Here is a 14,803-nt window from a genome sequence, read left to right as displayed (position 1 = left end):
AAATGGCCTCAATTCATCAATTAAAAGAAACAGACTGGCAGAATGGATCAAGAAACAACATCCAACCATATGCTGTCTCCAAGAAACCTATCAAATCCAAAAGAAAGCTCATAGACTGAAAGTCAAAGGATAGAAAATAATACTCCATGCAACAGTATCCCAAAAAAAGGTGGCGGTAGCTATTCTGTTTGCAGACAATGTGAACTTCAAGCCAAGAATGATCCAAAGAGATAAAGAAGACCACTACATATTAGTTAGGGGAAAACTTCAAGAGGAAGAGATAACAATCTTAAATATCTATGCACAAAATTTGGGAGCATCCACCTATACAATACAAATATTAACAGAAATGAAACATCAAATAAACAATAACAATTATAACAGGAGAACTTAACACGTCATTGACACAAAGGGACAGATCAACTAGACAGAAAATCAGCAAAGAAAAAACAGAACTGAATTATACCTGTGAACAAATGGACTTAGTAAATGTATACAGAATGTTCCACCCAACAACATCAGAATATACATTCTTCTCAGCATTACATGGAACATTCTCTAAAATAGACCACATACTAACCCACAGAACATATTTAAATAAATGTAAAAGCGTTGAAATTATCCCATGCATGTTATCAGGTAATAGTGCCATGAAACTAGAAATTAATGATAAAAGAAACCACAAAAACCCCACAAACACATGGAAATTGAATAATACACTTCTGAGTAATCATTGGGTCAAGAGGAAATTAAAGAAGAAATTAAACAATATTTACAGGCAAATGAAAATACAAATACATCTTACTGGAACCTGTGGGACGCAATGAAAGCAGTCCTCAGAGGAAAACTTATTGCAATGAACTCCCACATCAGGAAAACAGAACAAACACCAATAAACACCTGATGCTATACCTCAAACATCTAGAAAAAGAAGAGCAAGTCAAGCCCAAAGCCAAAAGAAGGCAGGAAATTATAAAGGTCAGAGCAGAAATCAATGCAATAAAGACTAAGAAAACAATACAAAGAATCAATGAACCAGAGTTGGTTCTTTGAAAGAATAAATAAAATTGATAAGTCCCTAGCTAACATTAATTTAAAAAGGAAAGAAAAAACTCAAATTCATGCAGTAAGGAATGAAAAGGGTAAAATCACTACACACCCTGTGGAAATATAGATCATCAATACCTATTTTGAAAACCTCTACTCTTATAGGCTTGATAACACAGAAGAAATGGACAGATTCCTAGAAACATATGAATTACCAAAGCTGGGACAAGAAGATGTAAAATGGCTGAATAACCCAATTTCAATTAATGATATTGAATGATATTGAAATGATATTGAAAATGTAATAAATTCTTACCACTAGAGAAAACCCCAGGTCTGGATGGATTCACCATGGAATTCTTTAAGAAATTCAAAGAAGATTTAATGCTGACACTTCTCAAACTCTTCAATGAAATTGAAAGGAAAACAATTCTCTCTAACTCATTCCTGGAAGCAAACATTACTCTAATACCAAAACCTGAGAAAGACCCAACCAAAAAAGAAAACTACAAGCCAATCTCCCTAATGAACACAGATGCAAAAATTCTCAATAAAATTTTGGCAAATAGAATGCAGCAAATCATCAAGAAGATTATACACCATGACCAAGTGGGATTCATCCCAGGAATTCAGGGATGGTTCAACATATGCAAAGCAATAAATGTAATCTACCATAACAATAGAGCCAAAAATAAGAACCACATGATCATTTCTATAGATGCACAAGAAGCTTTTGATAAGATTCAACAATTACTCATGATAAAAACCTTACAGAAAATTGGAATAGATGGTCTTTACCTCAATATGGTAAAAGCCATCTATGACAAACCCACAGCCAGCATCATATTAAATGCCCCAAAACTGAAAGCCTTTACTCTAAAATCAGGACCAAGACAAGGATGTCCATTATCACCACTCCTACTCAATATAGTGCTGGAAATACTGGCCAGAGCAATTAGACAAGGGAGAGAAATAAAAGAAATAAGAATAGGAAAGAAAGAGGTTAAATTATCATTATTTGAAGATGACATGATATTCTACATAGAAGACCCAAAACTCCATGGAAAGACTCCTAGTTTTATAATAAATAAATTCAATAACGTATCTGGATACAAAGTCAACACTCAAAAATCAATAGCATTCCTATACACTAACAACAAAACCACTAAGAGAGAAGAGAAACCACACACTTTACAATAACACCCAACAAAATGAAATACTTAGGAATTAATCTAACAAAAGAAACAAAAGATCTATTCAGGAAAAATTATTATATTCTGAAAAGAAATCAGAGAGGATTTCAGAAAATGGAAAGACATCCCTTGTTCATGGATAGGAAGAATAAACATTGTGAAAATGGCCATTCTCCCAAAACTGTTATACAGATTTAAGGCAATCCCAATGAAAATACCATCAAAATACCTCATAGATCTAGAGAAATCACTCCTAAAATTCATCGGGAACCAGAAGAGACCTGGAATAGCAAAGGCAATTCTGGGCAACAAAGGCAAGGCAGGAGGCATCACAATCTCTGTTTGAAGTTATACTACAAAGCAACTATAGTAAAATCAACACGGTACTGGAATAAAAACAAAGCCAAAGATAAATGGAATAGATTAGAAGATACAACTACAACTACAAACACACTGAGCCAACTTATCTTTGGTCCACTGGAAAAAAGATAGTCTCTTCAATAAATGATGGAAAAACTGGCTCTCCATATATCAAAAACTAAAACCAGACCCATGCCTATCACCATGTACTAAACTAAAGTCAAAATGGATCAAAGATCTAAATATTAAAACAGAAACACTGAATTTGTTAGAAGACAAAGTAGGTAGAAATCTTGAAGACATAAGAGTAGGTAGAGAATTCATGAACAAGAATCAAACTGCACAGGAAATACTTCACAGAATCAATAACTGGGATTGTGTTCTATTAAAGAGTTTTGCATGTTTAAAGAAATCTCCAGCGTAGTGAAAAGAAAACCAAAAAATTGGGAAAAAATCCTAGTGAATGGTCCCTCAGACAAAGGACTTCTTTTCAGAACATATAAAGAATTTTAAAAAAAAATCAGATCCCCAAAGTTCAAAGACCCCATCCAAAAATGGGCATATGAGATGAATACACACTTCTCAGATGAAGAAATACAAGTGACAAATAAATACATGAAAAAATGTTCAGCATCATTGGTCATTAGAGAAATGCAAATTAAAACCACACTGAAATTCCATCTCACTTCAGAAAGAAAGGCCAGGATCAAGAAAACTACCAACAACAAATGCAGGAAAGACTACGGGGGAAAAAGGAACTCTTCTGCACTGTTGGTGGGAGTGTAGACTGGTACAACCTTTGTGGAGGTCAGTCTGGAGATACCTCAAAAAGCTAGGATTGGAGGTCCCATTTGACCCTGCTAGTCCACTTCTGGGCATATTCCCAGAAGAACTGAAAACAGCATACCATAGTGATATATATGCACCCATGTTTATAGTAGCACAATTTGTAATAAACAGATCTTGAAAACAACCTCAATGCCATTAATTGAGGAATGGAGAAAAAAGATGTGGTATTTTTATACAATGGAGTACTACTCAGCTATAAAGAATGATCACATTGAGATATTTATAAATAAATGAATGCAACTTGAGACCATACTCATCAGTGAAATAAATCAAACTCACATGTGTAAATACCATATAGTCTCCCTGGTATAAGAAATGGTCAGAGTACACAAGATACAGTCATGAGTTCAATCCCCGGTACCGATAAAAAAAGAAAAAGAAAAAGACAAAAAAATTTTTTTAAAAGATACAAAAAACTCAATAATTACAGTGAAAGGATAAGAATCTGCTTAAAGGAGAAAAATTTATATGTCAGGAAAAATGAGGAAAGAGAAAAAGGAAGGGAAAAGAAAACATGTCTAAAGTTACATACACACACTTAGGATAGCTAAGATGATTGTGCTACAAGTTCTGTAAGTTCTTGGAACAAAACAGTTAACATTCATAGGATTGAAACAGTTGTGCATGTTATTGCATGGTGATCTGAGGAGCTCTTGAAGATCATTATGTCAAATAGCAACCCTAGTTATGTTCATACCACCTTGTTTTGAAGGCCTAGGTTGTCTGTGTTCTGGGCTCTTCGCTATTGTTGTTTATATGTCTTTTTTGTTTTGTGTTTTTCTTGTAGTTTGTTTTGTTTTTCCCTCTAGTACAGAAAGGATAGGTATAAATGTAGAAACTCATGCATGTATAGAACTTCTAAAAAGTTTATGAGAATCAATTATATAATGCACAATGAAATGAGCAGCTACTTTGAAGAAAAGAGACACTAAGGAATCCAGTGCTGATTCCATAATGTCATGCGGTGAAATCCAGCAATACTATTATTCTTTGTTCAGAGTGATTTTCGTCCGTTTTGTTTCATTTAATTTCAACATACGTGAAGGTATGAACAGCTCTTTTGAAGAGAATGAAAGACATTATGGCAGCCATTGCTGACCTCCTTATTGTCAGGTCATCATCCTGTTCTGATTGGTTTTATACTATTTTGTTTTGTATGAATTCATTGTATGTGAAGATATGGACAACTATTTAGAAGAAAACAAGAGACAATATGATAGTGAAGATCTCTGGTTGTCTTGCTTTGAAATCTGTGTCTCTTACATTGTTTTATTATGATGTTTTATTATGTTTAATTTTATCCTCTTTAAAAATAAAATTTAAAAAATAAAAAATACAGTGGAGTAGTACTCTGCCATAAAGAAGGGTAAGTTTCAGACATTTCTAGGTAAATAGATGCACCGTGTAACCTTTAGTGAAGTAAATCCGATACACGTGTAGGTGATGCGTGGATTCTCTGGTGAGAGAAACTGACAGTGCAAGTAGAATCACAGTGTATAACAGATACTGGGAAATGGGAAGAAAATGTTCAGATGAGAAGGAAAACCTGTGGGAGGATAGAAAGGACAAGAAAAAAGAATAGAAGGAAAAACTGGAAATAGATAAAGGAGGGGCGTGAGAAAAAAGAAAAACACGTATAGGTACAAAGTCCCTGTGAGGAATGTTATCACTATGTGTATGTAAAATGCACCATTTTAGTTAGAAAAAGAAAACAATTCTTTGCCTACACATTGATAATGAAACTGCAGCACATCAAAGAAAGAGATCTTAAAAGTTGCTAACGGAGGGCTGAGAATGTAGCTCAGTGATTGCAGTGACTGAGCCCTTGCCTAGCATATCTGCAGAGTTCTCAGCTCAAAACCCAATACTGACAAACAAAAAAGGAAGAGGAGGAGGAGGAGGAAGGAAGAAAGGAAGGAAGGAAGGAAGGAAGGAAGGAAGGAAGGAAGGAAGGAAGGAAGGAAGGAAGGAAAAAAAGAAAGAAAGAAAGAAAGAGAGAGAGAGAAAGAAAGAAAGAGAGAAAGAAAGAAAGAAAGAAAGAAAGAAAGAAAGAAAGAAAGAAAGAAAGAAAGAAAGAAAGAGAAAGACAGAAAAGAAAGGTGACTGACAGAAGTTAGGGAACCGCAGAGTGGCACAGTACTAAGAGATACTATTTTTCATCTACTCTACAAGGAGCACACATCCACATTTTTTTATCTTAAAGCTGACAGCAGTAGCGCTGGGAATTTAGCTCAGCGGCACAAGCGCCTGCAGGGCAAGCACAAAGTGACTTCAATCCCTGATGCCAAAAATAAAAAAAGACTGAATGATAATTAAAACTGACACAAGTTCCTAAAATGTCAACATTTTAAAAGCTGGAAATATGCTGTCAAATTTCATGATACTGCATAAAACGATAGTTTCCTAAACCCAAGGAAATACGGTAACTAGCAATTAGAATCTTATATTGAATGAAATTATGTTTTAAAAATTAAGAATAGAAAGCAAGTTGGTGCATGCTTGTAATCCCAGCATTTGAGAGGCTGAGGGAGGAGGATCACCACAAGTTCAAGGGCAGCCTGGGTTACATAATGAGTTCAAAGTCAGTTGGAACTACATAGTGAGACCTTGCCTTAAAAAAAAAAAAAAAAGAATAGAGAGCCAGATGGGATGGTGCACACCTATTTAATCTCAGCTCTTGGGAAACTGAGGCAGGAAGGATAACCTGGTCTACATAACAAGATCCTGCATCCAAAAAATTTGAAATTATTATTAATGGGCCTTCTAAAAATTTCTAAGAAAAGAATGGCAGTGCGTACCTGCAATCTTAATTACTTTAGAAGCTGAGGCAGGAGGATCTCTTTAAACCCAGCCTAAGCAATTTAGTGGCTTAGCAAGACCTTGTTTCAAAAAACAAAAACAAAAAACCAAACATGTAAGAGAGATAGAAGAATTATAAAGGAAGAAAGAACTATAAAGAATTATAAAGAATGAATGAATTAGGATAAAAAATAGCAAAACGTGTGTGAGTACATCTAAATAAGAATCAATTGGCTTTAGTAATCTAATTTATAGATGCCAGCCCTCTCCTGTGAGTCGGAGCCATTCGCAGATCGCAGAGGAGGAGAGCAAGAAGTCAACAAGAAGCGAAGACCTTCTGTGAATTAGCACCATGTGTGGGCTGACTGGGGGAGAGCCAGACACCAGCCCGTTCCTGGGGCAGGGCGACAAGAAGGCCCAGCTCCCCCTGTACGTGATCAGCTGATCCCGAGAAATGCAGGCTGTGATGATGGCTACTGCGGTAAAATACAGCTTAATGCTTGTAGTGTTTAGTGTTTCACTGATTTTGCAGGCCGAAAGCTGGTGGTCTGATCATCTGTTTAGAGGATAACCAGACACAGTGTAGCATAAATTGGGGGGGTCTCCTTCTGACGGTGGTAGCCACTGTTGATTCCCTATTGTCTTGTTTGGAAGTCCTGTATCGTTCTCATTGTTTGGTTTGGTTTGATTCTATTATATCTGATGGCATGGGCAGCTATTTCAAAGAGAACAAGATATATTAAGGTAGCCATTTTGGATTTGCTCTCTTTTGTTCTGAAGTCCTGTGTTGCATTCATTACTTTGTTTTTATTGGTTTTATTCTGTTCAGTTTTGTTTGGTTTTACTATGTCTGAAAGTATGGACAGCTATTTTGAAGACAACAAGATGCATTATGGTAACCATGTTGATTTCCTATTATCTTGCTTTGAAATACTATACCACTTACACTGCCTTATTCTTATTGGCTTTATTCTGTTTTATTTTCCCTGTAGTTGAAAATGAAGGCTATAAATAATACAAGACCAAAATGAAAGAAAAAAGACATTTACTTTGAGAAGAGAAAAAAATAAGTTAAAATAATTTTTAAAATCTTCATATCTCTCCTGAGTACCAAAGTCTTCAATTAACTTTGTTAAGTATAGTATATGTGTTAAAGTAATAAAGTATGTTATGACCATGATATGATAGCATATGATTTACAACAATTTGTTTTTGGCAAGATAAAAAGAGGAATGGAAAAAATAAAATACACATACTGAGATGATAGAAATATTTCTAATAACAACATTAGTAAATGCAAATACGCTAAACTTTCTGGTTAAGAGAAAAATTATGAACCTTATCGAAACTGGCCTCAAACTCACAGCAATCCTCCTGCCTCAGCCTCCTAAGCACTGGAATTACAGGCACACATGAATTATAACTTTAGGTTTGTACATGATTATTTTTACACATTCCTATAATATGCTACTTTGGATTTAGCAGAAAGTAAAAAGCATAAATTTTTTACCTCATCAGGCACAAGAGAAAATCTCAAATCCAAGGACAATTCCCAAAAGACACCTGAGCTGTCCACTAACGTGGCTGTCCTGCACAATGTGCTGGTAGAATGTTTGCATGTCAGAGAAGCTGTTGCTAGGTGAACACATCACAAAGATCTAAGAAAAAAGAACTAGCCAGGTGGGGTGGCACAGACCTATAATCCCAGCACTCAAGAAGCTGAGGCAGGAGGATTGCCATGAGTTTGAGGCCAGCCTGGGCCACATTGTGAGTTGACCAGCCTGGACTACATAGCGAGTCCCTGTCCCTGTCTCAAAGAAAGAAAGAGAGTCAAAGTGTCAAAGTGTTACAGTTATGATATAGGAGAAATGAACTCCCAACCTAATAGATGTCTGATATGAGTTCGTGTTCTCTAAAATCAAAGAATGAATTTTAGGAACAATGGAGGTTAAGAAATATGTATTGAGAGAAAGAAAGCTTCTGTCTGAGAGAAAGACAGAGGGGTCCCAAATGGGTTGCCAAAGATTCTGTATTTTCTCAGGATTTTTATAGAGTGAAACCATGAGGTAAGGTGGGTCTAAAGTGGGGAAAACTGGGAACTCGAGAGGTGGACAGGCATGAGGTAGGACAGAGCTGTTTAGCCAATAAGATTAATTGTTCAGGTAAAACTGACCAAATTACAGATCAGTGACTCTTCCTATAGGGGACTGGGTTGGTGACTTCTGGCTTCTCAAGGTGATCCAGATGTAATCCCTAAGGATTATACTTAAGGGTGTGGTTGCATTTGTCTTGAGATCTGGCCCACAGAAAGTGATGTGTGTCCTCTCCAAGGTCATCAGACATCTGGTCCTCTCTGCCGGCTTCTTTGTAGGCCTAGCCCTGTCTGACTGCCTTTAATTTTTCTAACTAGCTCAGTTGCCAGTAACAGTAAATTTAGATTCTTTTCCACTTATTTAAATGCTTTAAGGACTTAGCTTATGGTCTATTTTGGAGACAGTCACATGTGCAGCTAAGAATATGTATTGTCTTTTTTTGGTACCAGGGACTGAACTCACAGCCTTATGCTTGCCAGGCAGGCACTTATGCCATTGAGCTAAATCCCCAGCCCCAGAATGTGTATTCTTATTTGCCTCTCCTGATCTGTTTTGCCATGAAGTTCACTTTGTCTAAAAATAAGATAGCTATTCCTGTTTCTGAATTTTCATTGCATGGAATATTATTTTTCACACTTTGATTGTTAGTCTGTGAATTTTTTAAAATTAAATGTAGTGTTTTGTATACAACACCACTGAGTTGTTTCTTGACTCATTCTGCCAATCTGTCTTTCAGTTGGGAAAGTCAGATCATTCACATTATGAGTTATTACTAACAGGTATTGATTTATTCCTATCATTGCAGTAGTATTAGTGATTCCCATTTAATGCTCACCCTGCCTGATGTGTTCATTCTATTAAACTTTTTGGCACTGCTGAACTTCATTGTCTCTTTCTAGGATATCTTTGAGAATTTTGTAGAGTACTGGTTTGGTGGTCATGAATTTCTTACAGTTCTTTTTGTCTTGGAAATAGCTTATTTCCCCATTGACTTTGAAAGGATTGGTTTTGCAGGATGTTTCAATCTGGGTTGGAAGTTGTCTTCTTTTAGGACTTAAAACACTTCATTTCAACCTCTCTTGGCCTTTGAAGTTTTGTGATGTTTGCTGTAATTCTAATGAGTTTACCTTTATAAGCAAGTTCTTACAGTTCTCTTACAGTTTTAAAATTCTGTCCTTGTTACACATACCAAAGATTAAACCAGACCCATATCTTTCACCATGTACTAAGCTAAAGTCAGAATGGATCAAAGATCTTAATATTAAAAGAATCATTAAATTTGCTGGAAGATAAAGTAGGTAAAACTCTTGAAGACATTGATGTAGACAAAGACTTTATGAACTTTATGAACAAAACCCAGATTGCACAGGGACTATCACAAAAAATCAATAACTAGCACTCTGGAGAACATGGCGGACAGACAACAGCAACTACTGAACGCTCTCTAAAGGCTCGGCTCAGAGGCCAGGAATGATGCGGACTAAGGAGATACGAACCAGTAGAGATATGCTCTGCTGACTCAGGAACGAACTGGGCTGAGAGAATCCAACTTGGAATACAGTCCTGGCGCTAAAATAGGAACAGAAAAATCTCGGTGTGGAGGCTCGACTCCGCGCCATTGGAAACCGCGGCTTGGATTTCCCGCCGCGCGGCGGCCGGCTACCTCCACAGCGGCTCAGCAAGGAGAGACGCGACCCCCGAGCTCTGGGAACGGGCGTCTGGGAATGGTCTCGGAAACGCGACGGGCAGGAAGGAAGGCTGACTGGTGACAAGGTGAGTGAGGAACTGACTCCCTACCGCAGTCTGACTCCAGCGGAGGATTTTCTGGGCGCGGGCAGTCCTGTAAGAGCAGGGCGCGGTGGCAACTGCAGCCGCGCATTTCCCTCTCGGACGGGATTGGTGAAAGGTGCCTGGCCGGAGGGACGCTGCTGGCGGACTCCCTAGGCTGGCCTAGCCCAGATCCCAGAGCCTGACGGTGGCCCGGAGGAGCGACCGACTTCCGCGTAGGCTGCCTCCTCCGCAACTCCCTGGGGTGCAGCGGTGAGCTGGAACAACTAGCCAGCGCAATTCGATCAAGCTGTAGCTGACAGGCAGGGAAGCCGGGCCTCCTATGTAAGATTACATTTTATAAGGAACAGAAAATATGGGGAAGGGAAGCAACAAAAAAGGCTCCTCGACCCCCAATCCTGAGAATCAGGCAATAGTGGACACTGTACCAATATACATTAAGCGCCATTTAGAGAGCCTCATAGACCAATTCAGGAATGAAGTTATCAATGACCTGAAGCTAGAAGTATGCAGAATAGTTAGAGAAATGCTAAGCACCACCCAGGAAAAAGCAGATGGTGGAGTGGAAGAACAGAAAAAGAGGGGAGAATTGCTTGATGGAGAAAACAGAGAAAGCATTGAGTATGTGAAGCAGGTGCAAAGGGACTATCAAGAAATCAAGAAGTATACCCAAGACTGGCATAACAGCTTGAAAGAAACTAAGGACAGACTATCTGAATTGGAGGGCAGACTTGAAACATGGGAGAATGAAATGAAAAACTTCTTAAAAATAACAAAGAAACACACAGCAATAATACAAAGACAAGAAGATGATAAGAGGAGCCATAACTTAAGGATTAAGAACATAAAAGAAGAAGTAGGGACACAAACAAGTGAACTACAAAAGCTACTCACAGAAATAATCCAGGAGAATTTTCCTAATTTAGCAAAAGGTAAAGATACTCAAATGTATGAGGCATACAGGACCCCAGCTACCTACAACCCTAACAGAGAAACACCCAGGCATATAATAATAAAAATTCCAGAAATTCAATACAAGAACAGAATATTAAAAGCTGTAAGAGACAAGAAACAGATCACTTACAAGGGAAGACCCATCAAAATTACAGCAGATTTCTCTTCACAAACCATCAAATCACGAAGAGCATGGGGAGAAATAATTCAAGCTTTGAAAGATAATAATCTACAGCCAAGATTGAGATATCCTGCACAACTGTCCCTGGAAATTGATGGAAAAACGAGGTGCTTCCAAGATAAAGAGGAACTGGGGGAATTTGCAACCACCAATCCAACCCTACAGAAAGTATTGCAGGATATTCTAAAAAAAGAAAAATACAAAGAACCCAGAAATAGGGGCGGGGAGGCCACAACGAATAGAGCAGAGACCAAAACGAAGAAGACAAACTGACAGCTACTGACAGAAAAAGAGCTCAACAGAAATGAGACAGAGAAGATTGGATGATAGGAACAGCTTTTTTTGGAGAAAATGACATCTTAATAGGTAATGCTGATTTAGTACCATCTTGTTTTGAAGTCTCATCTAGCTTTTGTTCTTCTGTCTCCAATGGTCTAAACAGGTTTTATCTTATTGGATTTTACTATGTACGATAGTATAAGAAAAAACCTTTTAAAGACAAGGAGATTATACAGAGACCATTGCTCATTTTCTGTTAGTCGATTCTAAATACTCTATAATGCTGTTATTCTCTTAAATGGATTTACATTGTTTTGATATACTTAATGCTACAGTATATGAAGTTGTACTCAAGGACTTCAGGGAGGGAGTCAATATGGTAACTATTTTTGGGTCAGGATTAGCTGGTGGTGAAACACTATTCTGCTTAAATGGTTATGTTTTGATCTGCCCTGTTTCGCTGTTATGCCCTCTTTTTTTCTCAATCTCCACTCCATTATTTACTTTTTTATTTTTACCCATTTAATTACAGGGAAAAATATAGCAGGATATAATATAGTAACCCACTTTGACTTTCTATTATCTCGATTTGAAGCCCTGTATTACTCTCACCATCTTGTTTTTGACTGAGGTTCCTATATTCTGTTTTGCTGGATAGTATCAGGTTCGAAAGTTTAGGCATCAGCTGAGAAGATAATGAGATTCATTATAACGCCCATTCTCGTTGACTTTTATCTACTTTTGAAGACCTACAATGTCTCCAATGTTTTGGTTTTGTCGGTTTTATTCTTTACGGTTTTGTTCAATTGTATTACAACTAATGATATAGGCAATTCTATTAGAAATAGCGGGAGGCATTAGGGTAACCATTGTTGATCACCTTGTATTATGTTTTTATATTATCTATTATGTCCACCCTTTTGACTTGACCGATTCTGTTCTGTTATGTCACATTTGGTTTTACTCTCTTCCAAAAAAGCAACAAGAACCGTGGGAGCAATGAAACCCAAAATGTGTAATAGTCACTGTACAAAAGAGAGGAAAAGAAAGTGCTCTAAACTATATAACTGCATGTATATTTAAAAGTATAAGATAGAAAATGATATCACAGAGTTTTATTGGATCATTGAACAGAACTGTTTGCAGTATCATTGGTGGAATGTCCACTCTACAAGCTTTAATTTTGTGACTTGAACAATTATTTCTAAGATGGCAATATGTAATCCATTAACTAGTGATTTCCTACTGCGCATTTTTTTATTCTGTAAATCTGTATAACTTGTACCCCTTCACTGTTTTTTTTTCTTTCTTTTCTTTTCTCCTTAAATAAAAATTAAAAAAAAAAATCAATAACTGGGATCTCATCCTACTGAAAAACTTTTGCACAGCAAGAAAAACACCACCAGAGTGAAGACAACTCACAATGTGGAAGAAAATGTTTGCCAACTGTACCTCAGACAAAGGGTTACTATTGAGAACCTATAAAGAACTAAAAAAAAAAAAAAAAAAAAAAACCCTCCCGGATATAAAGACCCAATCAAAAAATGGGTACCTGAGATGAATACATAGTTCTCAGATGAAGAAGTACAAACAGCAAATAAATATGTGAAAACATGTTCAACATCACCGGTCATTCGAGAAATGCAAATTATAACAACACTGAGATTCCACCTCACACCAGAAGAAATGGCTACTATTAAGAAATCAAGCAATAACAAACGCTGGAAGGGCTGTGGGGGAAAAGGAACCCTTATCCATTGTTGGTGGGAATGCAGATTGGTGCAACCACTGTGGAAATCAGTGTGGAGATTCCTCAGAAAACTAGGACAAGAGGTCCCATTTGTCCCAGCTATTCCCCTTCTGAGTATCTTCCCAAAAGAACTTAAAACATCATGTCACAGTAATATATGTGCATCCACGTTTATAGCAGAACAGTTTGTAATGGCCAGATCTTGGAAACAATCTAAATGCCCATCAACTGAGGAATGGATAAAAAGATGTGGTATTTTTATATAATGGAGTACTACTCATCCATAAAAAAGGATAAACGGGACACTTTCATAGGTAAATGGATGTAACTGGAGAACATACTCATTAGTGAAATAAATAAGACACAGATGTATAAACATTGTTTCATTAGTGTGGAGACTAAAAAAATATGTGTATGTGTATATAAAAATAGTTGATATTTATACCACTGATTTCTCTGAGTTCACTGAAGATAAAGATCTGTACTGGTATTGTTTGAACAACTGAATGCAGATACCTTGTGAATGATTTGGGGATGACAGTGTGCAGTGCATGTACCATTGTTGCCCCATGATTGGCATGTTCTGAAATTTTGTTGCAGCGTTTTCTTCTTCTTTTTTCTTTTTATCCTTGAAATAAAATGGATTTGAAAAAAAAATCTGCTCAACCGCCTTAAAAATGTTTTCCTTTGCATCAGCCTTCTGGGATTTTGACAGTGTGTTGTGGAGAGGTGTATTTTGATCATGGCTACTTGGGATTCTATATGCCTCACTCTCTGATTGTTTAATCCTGTCTCCATGTTTGCAAAGTTTTCTGCTGTGATTGCTGTGGACAGGTTTTGTCTACTATCTTTTGTATACTACGCTGTCTTCTGACTTTTCACTAGTCTTCTTTGGGTCACTAGCAGTTGATGGATCTGCTTTTCTTCTTCTCCTATTGCTTTAAGGTATCTCTGGATAACTGATCGCTGACACCCATCCCTTGGTCCCTTCTGCTGCTCAGCTTTCATCAGTAAAGTTTTTAACCTCCTGGATCTCTTAGGGCAACTTTTCATGGATTCAAACTCTTTACTAAACTGGACATTCATGTTTCTTTTTTTATCAGTGTATTTTAAGTATATATAATGATCATATTCATCATAGAAAATTTCTACCTGTACATGATATAACTTGATTTTTCCCATTCCCCTGTTCTCCCTTTAGCCCCTCCTCAGCTCCCCATCTACGAAAGCTTTGTTTCCATTTTTTCCTCCTTTTCTCATTTTTTGTACTTTTCTATCCTCCTCCATCCTCCTTCATCACCTCCTCACTTAAACATTTTATTCTTATTTCATAATACTTATTATACATTTTTATCCTTATTTACACTTTGTTTCTTACACCAGAGAAATGACATGGCATTTACACATACATGTGTGTTTTTCTCGCTTAAGAGTATGGTCTCGTTTACCTAGAAATGTCTCAGGTATAGCCTTCTTTATGCACAGTAAATACTTCAATGTTTAAAAAAAA

General features: G+C 37.0%; 1 protein-coding gene across 1 annotated transcript in view; it reads right to left on the bottom strand.

The window, feature by feature from the left end:
• The window catches only part of LOC100716739 (coiled-coil domain-containing protein 170-like), a 59,183-nt gene extending 51,317 nt beyond the window's left edge, over window positions 1-7,866 (bottom strand). Inside the window, exon 1 of the mRNA XM_063240889.1 lies at window positions 7,759-7,866. The gene's annotated coding sequence lies outside the window, so the exon portion shown is untranslated. The remainder of the gene's footprint in view (window positions 1-7,758) is intronic.
• Window positions 7,867-14,803: the final 6,937 nt, after the last annotated feature.

The sequence above is a fragment of the Cavia porcellus genome, unplaced genomic scaffold (genome assembly GCF_034190915.1).
Source record: "Cavia porcellus strain 051 isolate PalLab524CR breed Dunkin Hartley unplaced genomic scaffold, mCavPor4.1 scaffold_31, whole genome shotgun sequence".
NCBI lineage: Eukaryota > Metazoa > Chordata > Mammalia > Rodentia > Caviidae > Cavia > Cavia porcellus.
This window is presented reverse-complemented; position numbering and strand designations above follow the sequence as displayed.